General features: G+C 45.9%; 1 non-coding gene across 1 annotated transcript; it reads right to left on the reverse strand.

Annotated features, from left to right (window-relative positions):
• Positions 1-713: 713 nt before the first annotated feature.
• TRNAT-AGU lies at positions 714-787 on the reverse strand. Its single transcript has one exon. It is a non-coding gene; the product is annotated as a tRNA-Thr (tRNA).
• Positions 788-11,286: the final 10,499 nt, after the last annotated feature.

The following is an 11,286-nucleotide window of genomic DNA, read 5'->3' on the forward strand; positions in this document are numbered from 1 at the left end:
TGCTAGTATAACAGCAGAAGAGTACACATCAATCGTCCTGCTTGGGAGGGCATATGCTGCAACCTTCCGTTCTGGCGATAATCTGTTTCAAGTTTTAAACTCATGCTCAAGCGCCAGGAGTTTATACCCGCGTTTCTCTTCTTTTTACCTTCTGCGGTTGCGCATGATGAGCAATTATTTCCTCGTGTATGAGCCTTCATGGGGACGGCCGGCTGAGACCATCATTCAGAACGAAAGGAAACCCATCTTTAATCATAGTGGATACCAACGCCACGGCCGAGCTGAGCCCTGTGCCGCCACCGCTCGTTCGACGGCGCGCACGGCCATCGATTCCCAGTTGCTGTGGACGGGCGAACCTCTTTTCCCTGCCCGCAATGATGGCCACGGTTGTCGAGCGAGCGAGCGTCGAGGCATCGGTCAGAGGCTCACGCTTCCCCTCTTGCAGTTAGTGCCGGACCCAATATCTCTGCCATTATTTCGGGAAATGCCGATCCCCCGTGTTGGTGTTGGCATCTGGCTCCGATGAGCTCCGCACCGTCCAGTTAGACGGGTGCTCCATCATTGCGGAGCTCCGGTGGCTAGCTTTGCCGTGGAGCCGCGGTGTCCTCTGCTTCGCAACTGGTTTGCGATGTGCTTGAGTGTTCACTGTTCAGGTCTCGTTTGCTGACATTTTTTGGAAGGAAAAAAAGGGATGTGGGTTAAAAAAAAAGGATTGCTTTCATTGAGAGTTGAACTCAAGACCTCCCGCTTACTAAACGGGTGCTCTAACCAACTGAGCTATGAAAGCTGTGTGCCATAAGTTAAGAAATTACGTAATATATAAAAAGAGATGTAATACAGCCGTGGTATGACGAGGAAAATATACTTGACCACCATGGGCATACATAATCCACAGGTTGAGCGGCCCTACAAAAGGCAGGACGTTTTTTTTAACAAGAGACTAGTAGTAGACTCGAACAGGGGCAGCCCTACATAGTGCTGGGTTGGTGTCCAATGCCCGCTCAATTTTGGAAATTTAATAAATAGAAAATGCTTGTGTTCTCTAAAAAATGAAATTTCTACCATAAGTGCCCCCACTCCACAAAAAATCTTGGTGCGCTCCAGGTCTCCAAGGACCCGAAAGTACCTTCATTGATAATGTTGCAAAATGATACAAGGCGGAATAGTCGCACATGATTAGGACATAACGCCTAATTTAGCCACCATGGAAGCAGGGAGAGATCACCACTGAACCTTGCGAGGGCCAGGCGCCCCAAGAGCTTATTCATCGAGCTACTATCACATCCACCTTTGGCTGCTATGACGCTCCATTCATGACAAGCTTGGGATGCGAACGGCGACCATTGGACGCGGCTTGAGAGCGTCGATGACAAACTTCTACTCCCTCCATCCGAAAATATTTATCACGGGAATGAATGCATCTACATATATTTAAGTTTTAGATATATATTTCTTATTTGTAAATTTGTGCATCAAGTAATTTCGGACAGAGAGTATAGAAGACATAGCGCCAAGGTTTCCTAGAAACACAGATGACATAACACTACTATGAACAAGGAAGTTGCAGTCACCTCTCAATCTCTTCCCGAGTGACTACGCCGGTGAAGAAGGTCCTAGATCGGCCCAGAATCAAGATCTGGGAGCCGACTCCCAAGAAGACAGAGGAAGAAGCTCTCGCAAAGTGGTTGTTATTAGTTACACACGGAGTCGCATAACTGTAGGCTGTTAGTGGTGATAGGATGGGGCTTAACGAATAAACTAATGGAGAAACTATGAGCAATTATGCAAGTTTAGCATTGAGTATGAAATAAACTAAAAATGACCTTTCTCTTTCAATGTACATAATGCTGCTACTATTACTGCAGAAAAGTCTAACCTATTGGTTAACAAAAGTGTTATTGTGAGCTCGAATGAATAGTAAATTTTAAAACGCTGATAAAAATAATAAAAATTGATAAAAACATTAATGTTTCTTCTACACGCGTGCAAAATTTCACGATGGAATCACATTCTTGCATGTGTAGACAAAAAATAGAGCTCCAAAATGCTTCCAAGTACGCACTTTTGTGTTTTTTGCCCACACCTCCATAAATGTGATTTCATCATTAAATACTGCATGTTTGTATAAAAACATTGATGTTTATTGCCAAAAAATCATTTAAGAAGATTTACTTTTTGGAATTTATTGCTCACTCGAGCTCACATACTCCATGTCCATTGGATACGCCCATTAGTTAAGCCTTTCTCTCTGAATTTTTTTCTGTTATGTTGTTGTCCAGATGGAACATGATAACTCCTCATGTCTTGACAGATTTTTTAAAATATTTTGGGATTTATTCAAACACTATTGAAGATATTTGATTTTTGAAGGGGTTCTGAAGATATTTGATTTTTAAGGGGTTCTCAAAATATTTGTTTTTTTAGACAAACTCCCAAGCTCTACTGCACCGTCACAATGTTTGATGATGGTTTTAGTCAGAGCTACATGCCGATTGCTTTGTGGGTCAGACTCAGAAATTGCACGCACCACTTGTTATTCAGGCCCAAATTTATGTCTTCCTTCCGTATTTTCTGACGGGCTGGGGTTGCCAAGGCCCACTCCAGCCCCAAGGTAGCTCCACCCCAGTTTATTGTTGAGATTTAAAAATATCTGGATTAAACTATGACTGTTTACTTTGGTTTTCAATGTATAAATACACCAAAAAAACACTTCACAATTCAGTCCAATATGTTTACTTAATGTTAGCTTTTGTTTTTTCACAAAAGTCTTGAAGAATAGGCTTAATCTTGTTGTGGGTAGAGTTATACCCCTTTTTTTCGAAAAGGAGGCCTGTAGAGTTATACCCCTGATTCGATCTTTTTTGTCAATGGGTTGTATATCATGGAACCGGTGCTCAGTTTACACGAAGCCTTGAATTCTTGCACCAAAAAGAAAGAAGGATATTTTTTGCCCCCCCCCCCTACTCTTGCAGATCCCTTGCTTTGCTGATTAATAATGCTAGGAATTATCGATTAATTAAAGGATTGCTATATGACACAATAGATGGTGGCGTTAAGATGCTCCAGTATGCTGATGACATTGTATTCCTTCTAAAGAAATATATGATTTTAATAGTTCTCATAGTCTAAAGTTCTTTCTTTGTATATTTAAGAAAATGTATGGACTTAAAACAAATTCACATAAGAGTGAATCATTTCATTTTCGTGATGCTAAAGAGAAATCTCTAGAATATAAGAATGTCTTTACTTGCCCTGTTGAGCTATTGTCAATGAAGTACCATGGCATTCTTGTACACGAGTCTTGGAATTACGAAAAAATCTTGGAAATTTCTAGAGGATAAAATGGAGAAAATGTGTGCATGATGGCAAGGAAAAATGCTTCCTATAGGAGGTATATTGGTTTCTTACTTCAACTGTGCCTTTCTAACATACATTTGTATATGATGTCATTCTACAAGCTTCCTGTTGGCAATAGGGGGAAATGATCTTTTTAGACCTAGAATTCTTTGGCAAGAAGACCAAGGCAAGAAAAGATATCATTTGATCAGATGGTCTAAGGTATGCCCGTAAAAGTGCATCTCTTAGACACCCATATTGGATTTCGATGATCAATGGCAAACCAATATAGAGGATTAACTGTCCATCAAGTTTACTTCTGGAACTTAGTCTTCTGGTTGAGTGGAACATCAATGATGAACTGTGCCTCCACATTTTCAATAGTTGTCTCCTCCAAGAGATAAACATGTAATTTACTCTCGCTTGGACATAACATTTACCACGCTTGGGCCACGCGATGCAAGCATGCATGCTCGGTAGTATGTCAGAGGTGAACCAAGCACAAGCGCCCTATGGTTATGAGCAGCACTAGGTATTGAAGGAGAAGGTCCACGCGAACTACACTAAGGTGCTACAAAATGTCGCTGATGTTTAGATTGCGGCATGAGATGAACGCCATATCACACTTGCTTTCATTGATCATGAGTATTGTTACTTGGCCGGGGGGTTGAACCTCCTTTTCTAAAAAAAAAGAGTATTCTTACTTATTTGAAGGCCCACATAATGCGTAGAACGAGCTAAACTCCCTAGTTTTCCTTTTTTAGAATAGAAAAAATCAGCACATTTTTCATGACTCTTTGTTGTGCATTTGATGTTATATTTTATAGGTTAATATTATTGTTGATTTATGTATGCACGGAGGACACCATCCTCCTCATGAATTCGAAGGAGCACATAATCCCTACATACGCCCTAAAACTATTGACCAAATTACCCTTTAGAGAAGAAGATAAAAATAAAAAAAAGGACCACAAACTGTCTAGAACACCCTGTTAATTGACGACTAGATATGATTCAGTTCCGCGTTTCTCTATGATCTATGAGCAGTAAAATGTACTTAAAAAGGCTCACAAAATAACATGTCTTTTTTTTTAAATGTGGATAACATGTCCTTGATGTTAGAAGGGAGAGAGGGGTTGGTGGAATAGTTCTTTATTGTTTGAGCAGACGGTGAGACTGGAGAAGAATCCGAACGTAAGTCGACGGTCATCCCCCTACAGTCGTAACAGTCGGTGCATCGCGGAAGTTGTGGCTGAAGTTAAAACCGACGCGGTTGCTCAAGCAAGGCGATAGCCCTTTTGTGCTGATGTCGAGGTAACCGAGAGCGTAGGATGGTGTAGTCGTGGTCGAGGTAGCCGTGCGAAGAACGTCGTGGTCGATGTTGAGTCGGGGTAGCCGGTGTCGAGGAAGTCGTTGTGGAGCCGTGGGCGCAAGGAGGCGCCGAGTTGGTCGTGGACGCAGTGATGTCGAAGTAGTGGTGTGCCGGGAAGAAGACGTAGTTGACGACGCGTAGCGCCGGGTTTGCCAAGCCCCGAGACACATCATGCACGAAGGCACATATTGGTATTCCCAGCACCGCGCATGCGTAGACGAACGAAGTCGATGACGAGGACCTGCACACAACCTGCACGTCATCTAGTAGAGAAGGACTCAACAACAGTTGCGGTGCAAATCGGCGGGGGATAATGTTGCCCGCGGTGGTCGGAGTAGACGAATTGGTCGGGGTAGATGACGGCGACGCTGGCGATGAAATGGTGCTAGTTGGTTGACGAAGGGGGTGGACGGGCGGCGTGGCTCGGGTGGGCGAACTACAACGGCGCGCCGAAGAAGAGGCGTCGCGTGGATCGGGTGGGCGAGCCGCAACATCGCCGAAGAGGAGCGGTGGCGGCGGCCTCACAGCGGCGGCGACAACTGGTTAGGATTGCGGCGGCGATGCTCGAAGTAGGCGAGGAAGAACCTGACAGCGTGACGAAGACCGACGCGGACGATGGTTCCTGCACTAAGGAAGGCGGCGCGGCGCATACCACGTAGAGTCGAAGCGCGGAGACGGCCGAGTGGACCACGAGCCGCGGTGCTATGCCCCGAAGGGGCACCGCAACGACGGCAGGCGGGTCGGGGCTGCGGCGAGAAGACCTCGGGGCGGCGACGTGGACCGCGTGCCGTGACCCTACAACCCGAAGGGACAACACAACAGCGGTGCGCGGGTCGATGCAGCCACGGAGACGCCCTCGGACGATGACGGGGACCGCATGCCGCCGCGCTACAGACGGAAGGGGCGGTGTAGCAGTGGCTCGCGGGTCTGGGCAACCGTGGGGAGAACCACTGGGCGGCGGCGCTTCGGCCCGACGGGGCGACACAGCGGCAACCCATTGTTCAATCGATGGAGTGGCGCGCTGTAATCGGGGACAACCTTCACATGACTTGCGGAGGCGCATGCAACCGACTGATCAGGCTAGTCGCACGACGCAGATGGAGTCGATCGCGGAGGGCGGGTGATCAATCCGATCGCACGCGGGGTCGGGGGCGCTGCTCGGTGATCATGACGACGTCATGGACGATGAAGCGATGTGGCTGAGAAAACCAAGGCGGGGGCGGCCGGCGGGGACATCATGCCACAGGAGGCCGACGATGGGCCGGGGAGCCCGAGGCAGCCGGCATGCCCAACACAACGCCGAGCCCGGCAACCGGCGAGACCAAAGCTGTTGGAATTATGCCCTAGAGGCAATAATAAATATAGTTATTATTATAATTCCTGTATCAAGATAATCGTTTATTATCCATGCTATAATTATATTGAATGAAGACTCATTTACATGTGTGGATACATAGACAAAACACTGTCCCTAGCAAGCCTCTAGTTGGCTAGCCTGTTGATCAAAGATAGTCAGTGTCTTCTGATTATGAACAAGGTGTTGTTGCTTGATAACTGGATCACGTCATTAGGAGAATCACGTGATGGACTAGACCCAAACTAATAGACGTAGCATGTTGATCGTGTCATTTTGTTGCTACTGTTTTCTGCGTGTCAAGTATTTATTCCTATGACCATGAGATCATATAACTCACGGACACCGGAGGAATGCTTTATGTGTATCAAACGTCGCAACGTAACTGGGTGACTATAAAGATGCTCTACAGGTATCTCCGAAGGTGTTCGTTGAGTTAGTATGGATCAAGACTGGGATTTGTCACTCCGTGTGACGGAGAGGTATCTCGGGGCCCACTCGGTAATACAACATCACACACAAGCCTTGCAAGCAATGTAACTTAGTGTAAGTTGCGGGATCTTGTATTACGGAACGAGTAAAGAGACTTGCCGGTAAACGAGATTGAAATAGGTACGCAGATACTGACGATCGAATCTCGGGCAAGTAACATACCGAAGGACAAAGGGAATGACATACGGGGTTATATGAATCCTTGGCACTGAGGTTCAAATGATAAGATCTTCGTAGAATATGTAGGATCCAATATGGGCATCTAGGTCCCGCTATTGGATATTGACCGAGGAGTCTCTCGGGTCATGTCTACATAGTTCTCGAACCCGCAGGGTCTGCACACTTAAGGTTCGACGTTGTTTTATGCGTATTTGAGTTATATGGTTGGTTACCGAATGTTGTTCGGAGTCCGGATGAGATCACGGACGTCACGAGGGTTTCCGGAATGGTCCGGAAACGAAGATTGATATATAGGATGACCTCATTTGATTACCGGAAGGTTTTTGGAGTTACGGGGAATGTACCGGGAATGACGAATGGGTTCCAGGAGTTCACCGGGGGGGGGGATAACCCATCCCGGGGAAGCCCATAGGCCTTGAGGGTGGCGCACTAGCCCTTAGTGGGCTGGTGGGACAGCCCAAAAGGACCCTTTGCGCATTGGAAGAAAAATCAAAGAGAAAAGGAAAAAAAAGGAGGAGGTGGGAAAGGAAAGAAGGACTCCACCCACCAAACCAAGTAGGACTCGGTTTGGGGGGGAGTCCTTCCCCCCTTTGGCTCAGCCGACCCCCTTGGGGCTCCTTGAGCCCCAAGGCAAGGTCCCCCCTCTCCCACATATATATACGGAGGTTTTAGGGCTGATTTGAGACGACTTTTCCACGACAGCCCGACCACATACCTCTACGGTTTTTCCTCTAGACCGCGTTTCTGCGGAGCTCGGGCGGAGCCCTGCTGAGACGAGATCATCACCAACCTCCGGAGCGCCGTCACGCTGTCAGAGAACTCTTCTACCTCTCCGTCTCTCTTGCTGGATCAAGAAGGCCGAGATCATCGTCGAGTTGCACGTGTGCTGAACGCGGAGATGCCGTCCGTTCGGCACTAGATCGTGGGACTGATCGCGGGATAGTTCGCGGGGCAGATCGAGGGACGTGAGGACGTTCCACTACATCAACCGCGTTCACTAACGCTTCTGCTGTACGGTCTACAAGGGTACGTAGATCACTCATCCCCTCTCGTAGATGGACATCACCATGATAGGTCTTCGTGCGCGTAGGAAAATTTTTGTTTCCCATGCGACGTTCCCCAACAGTGGCATCATGAGCTAGGTTCAGAGTAGATGTCTTCTCGAGTAGAACACAAAAGTTTTTGTGGGCAGTGATGTGCGTTTTGCTGCCCTCCTTAGTATTTTCTTGATTCGGCGGTATTGTTGGATTGAAGCGGCTTGGACCGACATTACTCGTACGCTTACGAGAGACTGGTTTCATCGCTACGAGTAACCCCATTGCTCAAAGATGACTGGCAAGTGTCGGTTTCTCCAACTTTAGTTGAATCGGATTTGACCGAGGAGGTCCTTGGATGAGGTTAAATAGCAACTCATATATCTCCGTTGTGGTGTTTGCGTAAGTAAGATGCGATCCTACTAGATACCCATGGTCACCACGTAAAACATGCAACAACAAATTTAGAGGACGTCTAACTTGTTTTTGCAGGGTACGCTTGTGATGTGATATGGCCAACGATGTGATGTGATATATTGGATGTATGAGATGATCATGTTGTAATAGATAATATCGACTTGCACGTCGATGGTACGGCAACCGGCAGGAGCCATAGGGTTGTCTTTATACTAATGTTTGTGCTTGCAGATGCGTTTACTATTTTGCTAGGATGTAGCTTTAGTAGTAATAGCATGAGTAGTACGACAACCCCGATGGCGACACGTTGATGGAGATCATGGTGTGGCACCGGTGACAGGAAGATCGTGCCGGTGCTTTGGTGATGGAGATCAAGGAGCACGTGATGATGGCCATATCATCTCACTTATGAATTGCATGTGATGTTAATCCTTTTATGCACCTTATTTTGCTTAGAACGACGGTAGCATTATGAGGCGATCTCTCACTAAAATTTCAAGACGAAATTGTGTTCTCCCCGACTGTGCACCGTTGCTACAGTTCGTCGTTTCGAGACACCACGTGATGATCGGGTGTGATAGACTCAACGTTCACATACAACTGGTGCAAAACAGTTGCGCACGCGGAACACTCGGGTTAAGCTTGACGAGCCTAGGATGTGCAGACATGGCCTCGGAACACATGAGACCGAAAGGTCGATCATGAATCATATAGATGATATGATTAGCATAGGGATGCTTACCACTGAAACTATACTCAACTCACGTGATGATCAGACTTGAGCTAGTGTAAGTGGATCATGAACCACTCAAATGACTAGAGAGATGTACTTTTTGAGTGGGAGTTTAGCGAATAATTTGATTAAGTTAAACTCTAATTATCTTGAACATAGTCTAAGTCCACTTTGAATATATTTGTGTTGTAGATCATGGCTCACGCGATAGTCACCCTGAATTTTAATACGTTCCTAGAGAAAGCTAAGTTGAAAGATGATGGAAGCAACTTTCTAGACTGGGCTCGTAATCTTAAGCTAATCTTACAAGCTGGGAAGAAGGATTATGTCCTTAATGCTGCGCTAGGAGATGAACCACGCGCTACGGCTGATCAGGATGTTAAGAATGCTTGGTTAGCACGTAAGGAGGACTACTCAGTAGTTCAATGTGCAGTCTTGTATGGCTTAGAACCGGGACTTCAACGTCGCTTTGAGCGTCATGGAGCATTTGAGATGTTCCAGGAGTTGAAGTTTATCTTTTAGAAGAATGCTCGGATCGAGAGGTATGAGACCTCCGATAAATTCTATGCTTGCAAGATGGAGAAGAACTCGTCTGTCAGTGAACATGTGCTCAAAATGTCTGAGTACTCAAACCGTCTAGCTGAGCTGGGGATTGAACTCCCGTAAGAGGCTATCACTGACAGAATCCTTCAATCACTGCCACCAAGCTATAAAGGCTTTGTGTTGAACTACAACATGCAAGGGATGAACAAGTCACCCGGCGAGTTGTTTGCGATGCTGAAAGTCGCAGAGTCTGAACTCCGTAAAGAGCATCAAGTGTTGATGGTGAATAAGACCACTAGTTTCAACAGAAACGGCAAAGGCAAGAAGGGTAATTCAAAGAAGAGCGGCAAGCCTGTTGCCAATCCGACGAAGAAACCCAAAGCTGGACCTAAGCCTGAAACAGAGTGTTACTATTGCAAGGGTATGGGTCACTGGAAGCGCAATTGCCCCAAATATCTGGCAGATAAGAAGGCGGCCAAAGAAAAATCAGGTATATTTGATATACATGTTATTGATGGGTACTTAACCGGCTCTCGTAGTAGTGCCTGGGTATTCGATACCGGTTCTGTTGCTCATATTTGCAACTCGAAACAGGAACTGCGGAATAGACGAAGGCTGGCGAAAGATGAAGTGACGATGCGCGTAGGAAATGGTTCCAAGGTTGATGCAATCGCCGTCGGCACAGTTTCACTTCAGTTACCATCAGGATTAGTTATGAACTTGAATCATTGTTATTTAGTGCCTGCGTTGAGCATGAACATTATATCTGGATCTTGTTTATTGCGAGACGGTTACTCTTTTAAGTCAGAGAATAATGGTTGTTCTATTTCTGTGAGTAACATCTTTTATGGTCATGCACCCAATGTGAGAGGATTGTTCATATTGAATCTTGATAGCGATACACACATACATAACATTGAGACCAAAAGAGTTAGAGTTAACAATGATAGCGTCATATTTTTGTGGCACTGCCGCTTAGGTCATATTGGTGTAAAGCGCATGAAGAAACTCCATGCCGATGGACTTTTGGAGTCACTTGACTTTGATTCACTTGACACGTGCGAACCATGCCTCATGGGCAAGATGACTAAAACTCCGTTCTCCGGAACAATGGAGCGTGCAAGTGACTTGTTGGAAATCATACATACCGATGTGTGTGGTCCGATGAGCGTAGAGGCATGCGACGGATATCATTATTTTCTCACCTTCACTGATGATTTGAGTAGATATGGTTATGTCTACTTAATGAAGCACAAGTCTGAAACATTTGAAAAGTTCAAGCAATTTCAGAGTGAAGTTGAAAATCATCGTAACAAGAAGATCAAGTTCCTACGGTCTGATCGTGGGGGTGAATATCTGAGTTTCGAGTTTGGTGCTCACTTAAGACAATGTGGAATTGTTTCACGGTTAACACCGCCTGGAACACCACAGTGTAATGGTGTGTCCGAACGTCGTAATCGTACTTTATTAGAGATGGTGCGATCTATGATGTCTCTTACCGATTTGTCGTTATCGTTTTGGGGTTATGCATTAGAAACAGCTGCATTCACTTTAAATAGGGCACCATCAAAATTCGTTGAGAGGACACCATACGAACTGTGGTATGGCAAAAGGCCAAAGTTGTCGTTTCTTAAAGTTTGGGGATGTGATGCTTATGTCAAAAAGCTTCAGCCTGAAAAGCTGGAACCCAAAGCGGAAAAGTGCATCTTCATAGGTTACCCAAAAGAGACAGTTGGGTACACCTTCTATCTCAAATCCGAGGGCAAAGTGTTTGTTGCTAAAAACGGAGCTTTTCTCGAGAAGGAGTTTCTCTCGAGAGAATTGA

The sequence above is a fragment of the Hordeum vulgare genome, chromosome 4H (assembly GCF_904849725.1).
Source record: "Hordeum vulgare subsp. vulgare chromosome 4H, MorexV3_pseudomolecules_assembly, whole genome shotgun sequence".
NCBI lineage: Eukaryota > Viridiplantae > Streptophyta > Magnoliopsida > Poales > Poaceae > Hordeum > Hordeum vulgare.